Source organism: Centropristis striata, chromosome 11, assembly GCF_030273125.1.
Source record: "Centropristis striata isolate RG_2023a ecotype Rhode Island chromosome 11, C.striata_1.0, whole genome shotgun sequence".
In the NCBI taxonomy this organism is placed as follows: Eukaryota; Metazoa; Chordata; class Actinopteri; order Perciformes; family Serranidae; genus Centropristis; species Centropristis striata.
The window spans coordinates 27,765,142-27,779,418 of NC_081527.1; the positions used below are offsets into that span (position 1 = coordinate 27,765,142).

General features: G+C 39.6%; 1 protein-coding gene across 3 annotated transcripts in view; it reads left to right on the plus strand.

Annotated features, from left to right (window-relative positions):
* LOC131980073 (receptor-type tyrosine-protein phosphatase N2-like) overlaps positions 1-14,277 on the plus strand; it is a 314,375-nt gene that overhangs the window by 24,122 nt on the left and 275,976 nt on the right. The window lies entirely within an intron of this gene.

Genomic DNA, 14,277 nt, shown 5'->3' on the forward strand with positions numbered 1-14,277 from the left:
AAGGTTTTGTTTTATGGCGAAGTATGTCATTAAGTGCCCCACCAATGACACTTTAACATGCCTTTCAGCCAAAAAAGCTCATTTTCTGCAATAATGTTAATAATGTTAAGATTCATGATCGGGAGTGCTCAAGTCTAGAGGATCTCCTCCTTCTGTCTGAGCTGCATCTGGAGTTTGAAGTAGAGCCAGAGCAATATGAGATTCATTTTTAAACAGATACTGATTTTAGAAAAGGAGAATTCACAGATGGCAGCCGTTATAATACAGTTTTGAGCTAGAATGGAAATATACATTGTTTTTATGTAGATTGTACGTTGATTTTATGCTGTTTTGACTGTGCAGAGGTATTCAGAAGACTGCTTTCCCAAACCAATAATTTTATTAAATAATATCAAACATTATTATATATTCTTATACATGCAGTGTATTATCTGGTCAACCAATTCTAGAAATAATGACTAAGAAAATAAGTAATAAATAGAAATCAAATAAATAGCTAATAAATATCTATACCATTTGTTCAGTGTCAGTTAATTCTGACCAGTTAAAGAAAATAAATAAATAACACAATTTTTAAGTTCCCCAGGCAGAATTTTCTGCAATATATGTTTATAAAGCATTTTTTTTTTACAAGTGCATATAAATGTATACACCAATACCAATATAGCTTTAAGTTTATAGATGTTTGTAGTTGTTGTTTGTTGATGCTGCCGATGCTTGTTCAAAGATCGACAACAGGGTACAAAATGACTGCAGTTACAAAACGGGCAGAAATATTAATTTTACATCTCCACCACACTCTTCATAATCATCTTCTGGGTTTGTAATTAAACCCTCAGCACCACATATAAATATGAAGCCTGGTTCTCTCTGCCTCGCTCTTCCCTCGTGGTCTCTCTGGCACTGAGAGCAAGGAAACCTCCTGCTGAGAATCAACCCAGAATCAAAAAAAGCCCAAAACATGAAAGTCAGAAAATAATCTGCATATATTTAGGAAACCAGGAAACACTTTTATCTGTGACTCTAATAACTGGGTTACTCCCCAGAGTTCAGAGCTAACCTTTTGTTTTCTCTATTCTGTTGGTTAATGCTGCACTTATCAACATCTCTGCAGAGACACACACTAGAATCTGTTGTATGATCTCATTGAGCATGGTGATGGTCTGTTGGTGGTCGTGCTCTCAGTTGTTTCTGACCTGATGTGCGTTTACGTAGCTCTGTCGTTTCCTGTGTGCTCGTCGTCCTTTTCAAATGTGCTCCATAATCTAATTCTGACAGAGGAGGTGGGGGTTGGAGAAAAACGTCTGGTTCCCTGAGAGAATCATTATGTCAGCCGTGAATTGTATTTTTAGCCGAGCTCTCTGTCTGTGTTGTGGCTGCCTCAGGTGACCTTGTTTCACTTTGATGAGAAAAAAAATGTGTCAACTGCTTTTATTTGTTTGTCTGTTGGGTTTCACTGCTGCTGCCAGACTTTTTTTTGCACATATTTTCTGCCTTTGTAATCCGACTGTGACTAAATTTCATTAATTTATTTATTTTTATTCTGAAGATCTTACAGAAGTGAAAGCTACAGGACAATTCAATTATGAAAGTGCAATCAGGCAGGACTTGAAGACCTCCGGCACGGCGCCGGAAATCCGGCTCGGGATTGTTTTTGGTGTTTGTTTGTTTTTTGTTTTTTTTAATCATGTTTAAAAAAAACAAAAAAAAAAACCCAAAAACCCACCTTAGTTAGATCTGGGTATGACCGGGGAGGGCGGCATTACGGTGGATAGCGTATAGCCTGCCGGAGAAGAAGAAAGCGGCTGTTAAGAAGAGCCGCAGTTAGCTACAGTTAGCTCTGTAGCAGTACAGTGTGTATGTGCTGCTGCTGCAGGAGAAACAGCGATCTGTTTGTTTACAACAAGCACCAGACACTGTGCGCAGTTAGCGCGTACCGTTAATTCACGATCACTATGTTTATGATCAGCGGAGACACTGTGCATAATAATTAGCCATGCTGCTTTGTTTATGATCATTTGCTGTGCACAGTTAAGGACGGCGAAACACGGCTATAGGGTCCGTGCGTGCGCTCTCCCACATTTCCACCGGGCGCGGAACGGCTCCGCCGCGGGTTTGCTCCGTCCTCTGCCCGGCGTCAGTTCCCACCGGGCGCGTAACGGCAGCGTAGCGAGCCAGCCGTATACACGCAAGATAACGAGAACACGCGATAATCCTGACCATACGGGAGACCGCGAGATCCCGTGATAAACTGTGTATAAGGTAAACAACAACAACAAACAGCTTACTTTGCTTCTCCGACGTGGAAGATCTGTTGATCTGACCATCTATCCTCATAGAAAGAATATGTTATGTCATCAGTGGCGGACTCCATGGTTGAAAAAGCGCACTAAAGTGCCTCTAGAGTGGTGAAAACAAGAGGAAGTGCCTTATTGGCTGCCCTTTACACGTACAAAAAATTATTTGGTGCCCTCTAGATGTTTGCTCTCATTTAGCTCTCAAAGTGCACAAAATAGATGCATTTCACTTAAAAATGTACAAATTTTCTCCCGGGGGGGCATGCCCCCTGACCCCCCTAGATGGTTTGGTTCGATACTTTTAATTGTCAGTACCATATTATTAATGACTTTGATCTGGATCTCCTTTTAACTTAATGCTAATATTTCATCATACATGATGCATCAGAGCTTTTTGCGTGCTTGTGGGGCAGAATGGGCCCTTTTTATTGTTTCGGCCCTGCCCTTCTAACAGTTTGATTGATGCTGTTCCACTTCAACAATCCGACTCTTGTCGTCCATGTCTCCGGCCCTCTGAGACCCTTTGATTGATTGATTGATTGATTGATTGATTGCTGATCTGGTGATCTATTATAACCTTGGTTCCAGTGTTGATAAATGTTCATCAGGCTGTGTGAACCAATAAGGAGTGAGTTTTCACTGTAACCAGGAAGTTAGGAGATAAAACTTGTTTTGACTTGAATGGTGGGTGCTGGAAATATTAAAACATGCTGATTTTGCCCAAATTTGCCCACAACTGTTAATTACTGTGAGCATTACAATGATTCTGTGAGTCACTGTCAGTCCAACTTTCAGAGAGCATGAACAGCTCCTCCTGAGTGAGTGAGGTATAGGCGAGGCCGCGCTGACTGCTGGATCTCTCAGTGGAAAAGCTCCGGCGGCTGCACCTCCAGCCATTGTTCCCTGCGCCGTGTGTCCGAGCTGCTTCAATAGCTGCTGTCACGCTGCCCCTCGCTCACACTGCCAGGCTGTTGTGTTGCTGATTGGCAGCTCAGACTATCAGGACACACAGCAGCTCTGATTGCCTGAGCTGGCTATAATCTCCTGGCAGGAAAAAAAAACAATGAGTAATGTTGGTATTGTTCAGCTGAGGACATTCTCTCTCCTTCTTTCTTTTTACAACAACAAACGGAAAATGTGACAACTAGAAAAATCCTCAATACTCAAAGGAAACAAGTTGTTCTTTGACCTTTTACTCGCCATTGGAAGCTTCTATGACAATGTTATGCAGGAAAGAAGCAGATTGCTGGAACATTTTTGACGAATTAAAGAGTGTTAATGTAACAGTGAATAACACATATAAAGCGACTTCAGCTCCCCTCTGCTGCCAGGATGTTGCCTTCAGGCGTCAGAGTAGGGACATCTACAAGCTGACGATACACCTATACACTGTCTATTAAACCTTCTGAGACCAGATTTAGTCTTCTTATAAGTATTTGGGACAGGGGATCTTTAGGGGTGCACACCATCTGAAAACTGGCAACCTGGAGATTAATTTGAGATGCAACCAAGTCAAGTATTTCTAGTCATAAATCTGTATTAATTATTGTGTTCTGAAAGTTTAGAGTGTGTAAAGGCTCAGAATATTATGATGGGAGGATATACTATTGTGCCTTATAAGACTTGATGCCATTTGACCATTTAAACCATTTTTTACCACTTGAGAATTTATAAAAATGTTCAAAAATCCCTCCAAAATATATTAAAAAAAGTCCACGCTGTATTTTGGTTTCAAAAACTTTTGACAATGTGTAGATTTCGGCAAGAATTGTATTTTTCGCCGACCATTTCTTTTAAAGAAACTGCTTAGATATTGTCCTTTAAACTTCGGAAAGCCACCCATCCTCTGAAAGCTCTAGGTCTCTAGTTTGTAAAGTTTCATGAGGCTGTGATTCTCCTAGAGGTCACAGCAGCTCATTTTATACACTGAGCTCAAGTTTCACTCACTAACATCATCACACATGAAGAACATTGGGCTCATTGACTCCACAAGAGTCAGCTTTCCATTCATGCCCGATTTATGCAGCTCACAGACAGTTTAGGGACTTTAGTATGCACAAATATTCACATACAATAGGCAAAAATAACACATTAACACACACACAAAGAAAATGCACAGCTTTTACCCCAAACTGCTAGCCTGCGTATACCCAGACTGCCTTGCGCACTCGATTTCATTTTGAACTGCCAAGGGGTCTGGAAACCAGAGAGCTTTCTTAGCCCTGTTTTAGGGATCCAATCACAGAACGGGGAGGGACGGCAAGACGATGACGCGCACTACCCGGCAGACGGAAGCTTATAGTTTTCTTACGGATCCAACATGGCTGCAGCAGACGCGAAACTCTCTTTAGCTGTAGATGGTGTTTTAAATAGTTTAGAGCGAAAGTTGAAAGGCGAAAGGTCTCTCGGCGGCTCCGCTGTCCCCCGGCTCGTAGTGAGATCACCGGCGTTACAGTAGCGGGGCTAATAGCGGTAGCACTACGCTACTGTTACGGCATTAGCGCTAGCTATTAGCCCCGCTATTGTAACGCCGGTGATCTCGCTATGAGCCGGGGGACACCGGGGCCGCCGAGAGACCCGCAGCAGCTTGTTTATTGCCCATAAAATCAGTGGATGTGTGTGGCTGAATGACATGAGGGGGAATAAAGCGTGAAAATAAATAATCTTGCAGAAAGCGAGAACTGGAGAAGCAACGCAGCAAGCAACACTCTCTCTGACACACACAACATCCATCCATTTCTGTCGCTCTACTACGTCATCTGGTATAACTGATACGATTGGCTAAGAGCTACCTACAGACGCTTTTGATAGACATTCTAAGTGCCCAATAAACGGCTCCGGAGGATCGTAAACCACACCTACAGGGTGTGGTTTACGATCGTAAACCACACCCACAGGCTACCAAACTGCATGGGTTTAGTATAAAGTTATATCGATCCATTTTTTATCAAGATATCTTGAGGTCAGAGGTCAAAAGACCCCTTTGTAAATAGCCAAGTCAGTTTTCCCCCTCCCTGAAATGAAGTCTAACTTTGGAGTGGTATTTATCCTCCTTCCTTACAAGATACAATGACACAGTCGCTACCAATAGATACCTTGATTCATGTATAAAATGTTCAAATGTAGTCTTGTAGCTAAAAAGTGAAGTTTAGTCGTTATCATTGTCCTTGTTTAACCAGAGCACATATGCACATATGCCCCTAAAGCCTGTGCACCATGTTGCAAAAATATGATGTCAATTTTTACATGTTAATCCTAAATCTGCAGAGGAACTTTAATGTTAATAAACGAGTTATATTTCTGTGACAGTTAACTCAATAGTTCATTTACAGTTTATCAGATACAGTTTGGGGCTTGACAGGACAAAAATAAATAAATAAAAAAACCCTGAATAATAACCAAACCAAAGGTCTCCACTATTATATTTTCAATTTCTTCTCATGCCAACTGCATGAACAAAATTATGAATATGGAGAAAAACACATTAGATACAGTGTGTGGGTAAATAGGAAATGACTTCACGCCTCATTGTTTTGTTCTTGTGCACCATCCACCATTATTAAAAACTAGCAGAATTATCTACCAGATTATGAGACTGGTGAGAATGTGTATCAGGACGTTCACTGTGAGAAAAAGAGTTACTCATGACAGTTGTTAATTAAAGCTTTCGAGGACAAAATACAAGTTTAAATCCATCATTAATGCAGCCTGTGAGAAAACAGAAAACACACACTTTATTGCTTTTTCTACATTTTTTAATAAGCATTGTACATTATGTATATTACATGTCGCTACACTGTAAACCATGCATCCATTCTTCCAACACCATTTTCACCACGGCAATATTTAAGAAGCAAGGAGCCTCATATCATCGTGTTCCCACCAGGTCCCATATATCACATAAGCCTGTGGCTCCTTTTGAAACAGTCCTGTCATGTCTGGATAAAGTTATTACAGTCACGTAACACACACACATGGCTGCAGGACAGAAGCCATTACACTAATAGGTGGATGAAATGTTACTTGTTGCACATCTAAAACCCTCGGAACCCCAACAAGCTTTTTCTTTTTGCATTTTACTCACTATGTCCTTGTATTTTACTGTAATATATAAAATCTATATAAATAAGTCCTGTAGCTCTATGGAATATATATATTTATCCAAGTGCCCACAAATGTCATACATATTCTCCACATATTGTACATATTGAAGTATTGTCATGTTTCCAGCCTCTCCTCTCCTGTTCTCTCCTCTCTGCTCTGTGTAAATAGTTTCTCATTGAGTATTTGTCACATGGCCGACCGTTCATCTCAGCAGAATCAATCATGGCTTCACTGTGTCACTGAGGAGCAGAATTTAATGTTTTTAACAGGATCTGATTAGTACCAACGCTTTGTTTTTGGACATGTTTTAAATGTAGAATAAAGTGATTCTGACAGAAATATCACTATTTTAAGCTTTGTTTTGGTTACTTTTTCTAACTGAAACTTAAGTACACAGCAAAATTGGGAGTGTTAATTCATCTCACAGTGTTAAATCTAACACTTTTTCTGAGTTTATATAGTTCTCTACACTTTGATAGTGTTAAATATTTGACACCCTTGGTGTTACTTTATGACACCACATATATACACTTTTAACTCGAAATTGTTATTCATTTTTAACATACATCGTATTATTTTATGACACAAAGTGTATTTTCAACACTAAAATTGTGTTATTCCCTTACACTCTCTGAGTGTTCATTTTTAACACATTGTGTTACTTTGACACATTAAAGTGTATTTTTAACCCTAAAATTATTAAAACTGAAAAAACAACACTACAGATTTTGCTGTGTAACCTATGATCCATTCAAACACTGTCGTAAAGTTCAAATTGTGGAGATAATACCTTTCCACAGTTTCTATCTACAATCAATGGTGTATTTTTTGCGACCTGTTAAAGATAACTTTTGTTTCAGTCTCGCCGGCTAGATGGAGGGTTAAATGGGCTTTTGACAAACCTCCTTAAATAGATGTGATAACATCTTGATCCTCGCCCTCAGACAAAGCTAACCTCCAGCATAAATCCACATAACGTGACGTCCCAACACTGACGTAATAATCCAGTTGGGAGCGATAAGGGTGTCCACTGTTTGCTATTTTAGAGCATCACCCAGACATGTCTGGGCACAAAGGGAGAAAGGGCAGACGGCTGCTGGAGAGACGCTGCTCCATCAGTGACTTGACATTTTCATTGCGACTGTCATCTCAGTGGACGGAGCAGTGCCACATTTAGAGACGGTCACATCAAACCCAACAAGGCTCAGTTTTATTACACTGCAAAAAGTGCTCCTCATAATCATACATTAAGCTGTGCATTTCAATCTGTAAAAAATATATAGTTTCACCTGTTTTCAGGATTGTATTTATAATTTTGTGACAGCACATCACATTAGATGAATCCACTTAATTGAATCAGATGTAAACATTTAATAAATAATTGTTTATATGGACATTTTTTGCAGTGTAGGAGCCGCAGCTGACTTTTATTTTTCGCCCCAGCATGCAGCGGAGTCTGGACACAGAGATAAGGAGGGCTGCCTGTCAGTTGTGCTTACTCTCTTCATATGTTTATGCTTTAACTCGGGCTGCAACTAACAATTTTTTTTTTTAAATCACATAATCTGCTGATTATTTTCAGGATGCATTGATTAATCTTAAAATGTATATAAAAAAAAAATCCAAGCTGACATCCTACAATGCCTTTATTTTCTAAGAGTCCAAAACAAAAATATATTCACTTTATTATCAAGTATGACATTTGAGGAGCTGAAACTTTGATTTAAACTGAAAAAAAGATTTATGCTTTGAAAAATTACTAAAACATTTCTTCAATTATCAAGATAGTTTCATAGTAGTTTTCTGTTGATTGATTCATCAACTAATATTTAATTAACTGCCATTTGTTTTCCCAAGTACATATATCTAAATAAGTAAGATATCAGAAAAATTATCTGATTTAACATGTCCCAGCTGTTGGTACACATTTATTATGTATGCGTAAAAAATATTCTTGTAGAGACTTTACATAAAAGCAAACACAAGATTACCATTTCTTATTATCAGTGTTGTATTATATTTGTGTGATAAAGCAGTATGTTTTAAACCCAAATTTAACTTTAGCTCTGGTGTTACTGTATTTATCTGAAATCTGAAGCATGTGTCAGCATGGTTTTAGTCAGCTTGTTTGCTTGATGATGATTCAATTTAATGCAATGCACAGTGAGTTATGACAATATTACATAATGCAGATATTAATACAGATATCAAACATGTATCCCTTTTAAATTCTGGATTTTTTTATTCCTGTCAAAGTTGTTCAAAAGTATTGGGTTTTTTTCAGTCGTGCATATGCGTGTCATGGATCTTAAAGCAGATTTCATAAAATACTTTATTTAAAGTCATAAAATCGGTTATAATTTAATTAATATTCCACTAAGAACTATAACAAACGGAAAAATAAACTTCAGGTGGAAGGAACGCCCTCTCGCTTAAGTGAAATGTATCAGATTTAGCACAAACTCATTGTCTGTGTTTTCCATGTAATAGATTATTCAGAGTTTTACCCCTGAATGACTGGATCTGCGTAGGAAGTGATGGATGGTATTTGCACTGTGGGTTTTCTCAGCAGCGCTGCAGCAGGGAGCAGCGAGATTATCTGAGCTGCGCTAACGTCTCAAGACAGGAGGCACCCGGCCACGTGGAGAAAGTCCAATGAATCTGACTTTCTGCTCTTTGTCTGGTGCATTTGTTCAAATCACACTTTGTCTTCATTTGGTTTTATGCGCTGAAGCAGTTTTTCTCCTCTTTTTTTGAGGACGTTCCTGTTCAGTTTGCTAAAAAATCTGAAATGCTTCATTACATATTTATTAGATTCATGCAGTAGTTGCAGCAGTGTAGCAAGGTTTTTACATTTTCACAAAATCTAAATGGAAAGAAAATGTGTAAAATGACTTTGCAATGAGCTTCAAAGAGCATTAAAAGTTTTCAATTACAAATGCTTGGAAAACGGCAGATAAGTTGGCTGCAAAAGGCCTTAATAAGTTTGTTTTGAGGGTGAAAATGTCATACTAATATTCATTTTAGTAATATAATTTCTCTCTGAACATGCAGCTAACGGTCGTGTTGAGACTCATCTTCCATCTCAGCTCCGCCGTGCTGCGCCTGTTGCCCACCAGGTGTTGATTGGCTCCCTTTAGCTTTACTGTCAGAGCTGTAATGGAGCTAATCTTGAAGGAGCTCACTCAGCATGGAAACACTAATTTCCAGCAGAGAATATGGCCTCCAGTTATGCTTTAATTGGCATTAGTTAACTCAGCGAGAGGAGCGCTGAATGTGGGTGAAGTGTTACTATTCCTGAGCTACATACAGAGTGTATAAAACATAATGACCCTCTGATTTGTGCTTTAAATCAAAAGACCAGGAGGGGCTCACAGGAAGGGTTAGACAAGGTTTTTATTCAGCATCGTGAGTCAGAAGGATTCTGCAATTAAGACTTTTTTGGTGTGCTGCCTGAACTGTATATTTTGCATTGAATTTTTATCAAATTTATTTAGCTGTTGGACAGCTTTGAAGGTGCAGCAGACATAAGGTATGAAACTGTCCTCTGACTTAAAGCGACCTCATTGGTTGTTTCAGCAAGAACCCAAATTCAACATAAAAGGCCCCCGGGATTCCACTGGATGCGATACGACTCTGAAACGGGTCCGTCTGCAACGGTTGCGTATCACCGCAGTCCGTCAGCACACACCGGATCCGTCTGTGATTCGCACTGTTGCGGACAGCGGAGTCCCGATATATAATCGGATTTTCTACATGTATAACTACAGAATGTCTAATTTAATGTACAAGAACAGATCATTTGCTTTCAAACAACATTTATTGGACCATATTAGTAACTTACCATCCACTCCCATTACTCCTGCAATGTTTTCAAAGCCACTTCCTTTTTATGGTTTAAAGGATGTGACGGGTCATAGATAATTGTATGATTTTGGACCTCCAGAATCAACATGTCCTCATCCATGGTGTCAGTGGGGTGAAAAGATGAGTGAAAACCTCTAACCTGTTGACTTCAGGTCTGTCCCCGCCTATCATGATGTCTTCAAGTTGTGAAATACGATCCACTGTGAACTCGAGGCATTTTATTTTGAAAATATACCGGATGCTTTATTTTGTGTCTGTGCACGACTTCCTGCCCCGAACGATCTGCTCTGTGCTGAATTGATGCGCCGTGCTCCGTTGTCCGTCAAAAATAGAAGCTCTGCAAACAGAAGTGTTGCGAGGGCTGACGGATGGCCGTGTGACGACGGACTCACTATGCAGTGATTATAATTAGGGCCGGGAATTTAACGCGTTAATTAAGATTAATTAATTACACAAAAATTGGCGGGTTAAAAAAATGGTCGCATTTTAATCACACTTATTTTTGCACTGCGGAACGTTTCTCACTGGATGAGTTGCAGGCGGACCGATTATACTAGAGCACCAACTAGCGTTCATGAGTTCAGACAACAACAAACCACAGTGAACATGAACGAAGAAGCTGATGAGACCGCTTTGGTTGGCCCCGTGGATGATGGGACATTTTGGTACAAAAATGAACGGATGGAAGCGTCGATAAGAGCATGGTTGTGTGCAAGCTATGCAACAAGGAATTCACATATCACCGCAGCACATCCAGCCTCAAGTATCACCTCAATGCAAAACATAGCAGCTAGCGGCTAAATATGCTATTGCTACACTTGATGTCAAAAATTGCACTGGTCTGTTGGACTTGAACAAAAATAAACAATATTTTTGTTGCTTAAGCTTATGTATTCAGTCATTATTCAATGGTACACTAAAAATCCATGTGAAAAAAATTACTTCTCACTGTTCTCAGGTCAAATATTTATATGCGATTAAAATGCAATTAATTTCGATTAAATAATTACAAAGCCTCTGATTAATTAGATTCATTTTTTTAATCGAGTCCCGGCCCTAATTATAATGAATGCGTATCGGCTCCACCGACGGATCTGCAGCCGTTATGCATTCAGTGGAATTTAGGGGTCATGTTGAAGTTAGGGTTGGCTGATTGGATCCTGATGGATGATAATATTGTCTTCGCTAGTCATCCTAACAGATCAAATCATATAAAACCGCTACAGGAGAAACATCCACCATCTGTCCTCTTGTGCTTTCATAAAATTTTAAATTAGTTCAAATTAAACTTATTTGCTTTGGATTTGTTCAAACTTGATCTTTGGAAACATTAGTTACTCGCTGTCTCTCACAGAATCAGTCTTTGCACAGTTGATAAATCAGAATTGTTACTTTTTAAGCACATTGCAAACCCCTGTCCTGGTGTTGGTGTGGACCCTTGTGGGGGCTTTAAATCACGATGTTAGGCTCACTGATCGAAGGTGGTCATCAATGGATTGTAGAGAATGACGGCGTTTGCGGGGGAGATAGAAGGGAACCAGGAAAACTGAGGATCTTAGCTGGGGAGCTTTCTTTTCATTCAGGTTCCTGTAATCAGACAGAGAGAGAGAATGGAGCGGTAACAGAAAAAATAAAAAGGGGATATGGGGAGGAGGCTATGAATCACTTGCTTAAGTAGCAGACTTTTGTTTGTTGAAAATTGGTTGTGTTTGAGGTTGTGTCTTTGTTACAGAATCCAGTTAAATAAAACTAGATTGAAAGAGACGAGCAGCAGGTCCTGTGCTATAGCGTTTGCCAAACTCCTGCAGGATCTGGCAACAGTTTGCGCCTTAGGTAATTTGTTTTTGTATCGCTAATCATGACTGTCAGCTGTTAAATCAATAGAATAGAACAGAATGCCTTTATTGTCATTGATACATTAAAATGTACAAAAATACAATGAAATTTGGAGTGCTACTCCTGTAAGTAGCTGTAAGTGCTTTACAAGGGTATAAAACAGCATACAGGCAAAGACAGAAAAACACAACACATCAAGAAAACATTATTAAAGCCTGGATGTCTAGTTGACCAGGTACATATAGTCAAATAAATGCCTGTCTAAACAGGTATGTCTTAAGTTGACATTTAAAATAATTAGAGGTCGACAGGTTTTTTAAGGCTGATAACGATACCGATTATTTTGACATTAGTCTTAACCGATCCCCGATATGTGCTGCCGATTTTTTTGGGCCGATTCTTGAAGCCGATATTGCCTTTTCTCCCTCCATTTCGATGTTGATGATTTCGATGCCAACACAAGTAAAAAATGCAAATAACTGCCGATATATATCGGCCGGCTGATATATATACGATAACGCACAGGACCTGCTGCTCGTCTCTTTAAATCTAGTTTTATTTAACTGGATTCTGTAACAAAGACACAACCTCAAACATAACCAATTTTCACACAAAAGTCTGCTACTTAAGCACCTGATTCATAGCTGTTCCCTCCTCCCCATATCCCCTTTTTATTTTTCCTGTTACCGCTCCATTCTCTCTCTCTGTCTGATTCCGGGAACCTTGGAGGACATGATCTGTTTCCCTGCATGAAAAGAAAGCTCCCCAGCTAAGATCCTCAGTTTTCCTGGTTCCCTTCTATCTCCCCCGCAAACGCCGTCATTCTCTGCAGTCCATTGATGACCACCTTCGATCAGTGAGCCTAACATCGTGATTTAAAGCCCCCTCAAGCGGTCCACACCAACCCCAGGACAGGGGTTTGCAATGCGCTTAAAAAGTAACAATTCTGATTTATCAACTGTGCAAAGATTGATTCTGTGAGAGACAGCGAGTAACTAATGTTTCCCAAGATCAAGTTCAAACAAATCTAAAGCAAATAAGTATTAGTTTGAACTAATTTAAACTTTAATGAATGCACAAGATGACAGATGGTGGATGTTTCTCCTGTAACGGTTTTATATGATTTGATCTGTTAGGATGACTAGCGAAGACAATATTATCATCCGTCATGATCCAATCAGCCAACCCTAACTTCAACATGACCCCTAAATTCCACTGAATGCATAACGGCTGCAGATCCGTCAGCGGAGCCGATACCCATTCATTATAATCACTGTGTGAGATTCCACAGAATCCGTATCCGCTGCATAGTGAGTCCGTCGTCGCACGGACATCCGTCAGCCCTCGCAACACTTGCGCAGAGCTTCTATCTCTAAAAAAATCTACAGGGTGAAGGCAGAGCGTTCCAGAAAAGTGACTAAAAAAAAGACACAAAATGACCAAAAAAGACACAATGACCAAAAAAAGACACAAATGACCGAAAAAGACACAAAATGTGTAAAAAAAAGTCACAAATGACCAAAAAAAGACACAAAATGACCAAAAAAGACACAAATAGCCAAAAAAGAAACAAAATGACCAAAAAAAGACACAAATGACCAAAAAAAAGGCACAAATTGACCACAAAATGACCAAAAAAAGACACAAAATTACCCAAAAAAGACACAAATTGACCAAAAAAGACTAAAACACATGAACACTTTAACGCAGTGGAGACAGAGCTGACTTCCAAAATGATTTGGTGACCCCCAAAAATCATCCCGCGACCCCAATAGGGGTCGGGACCCCAAGGTTGAGAATAGCTGCTGTATGCAACGGGGAGCCAGTGAAGAGATTTGAGTACGGAGGTGATGTGAGATTGTCTACTTGTCTTAGTGAGGAGCCTTGCTGCAGCATTTTGAATTGACTGTAAACGGTTTAAAGTGGACATACTAAGTGAGGAAAAAAGTGAGTAACAGTAGTCGATACGGGATGAGATGAAGCCATGTATAAGCATCTCAAGTTCAGTATTTGAAATTACTGTTCTCAGTTTGCTGAAAAAGAAACATTCATCTTGTATATTTATGTCCGTTCAAGACGCATATTGCTGTCGGGAGGAAAATATGTCTCTGATGGTGGCTGAGACTCTGCTGAGGTAGCAGGTGTTATAAAATGTTCAAATATTAATATACTA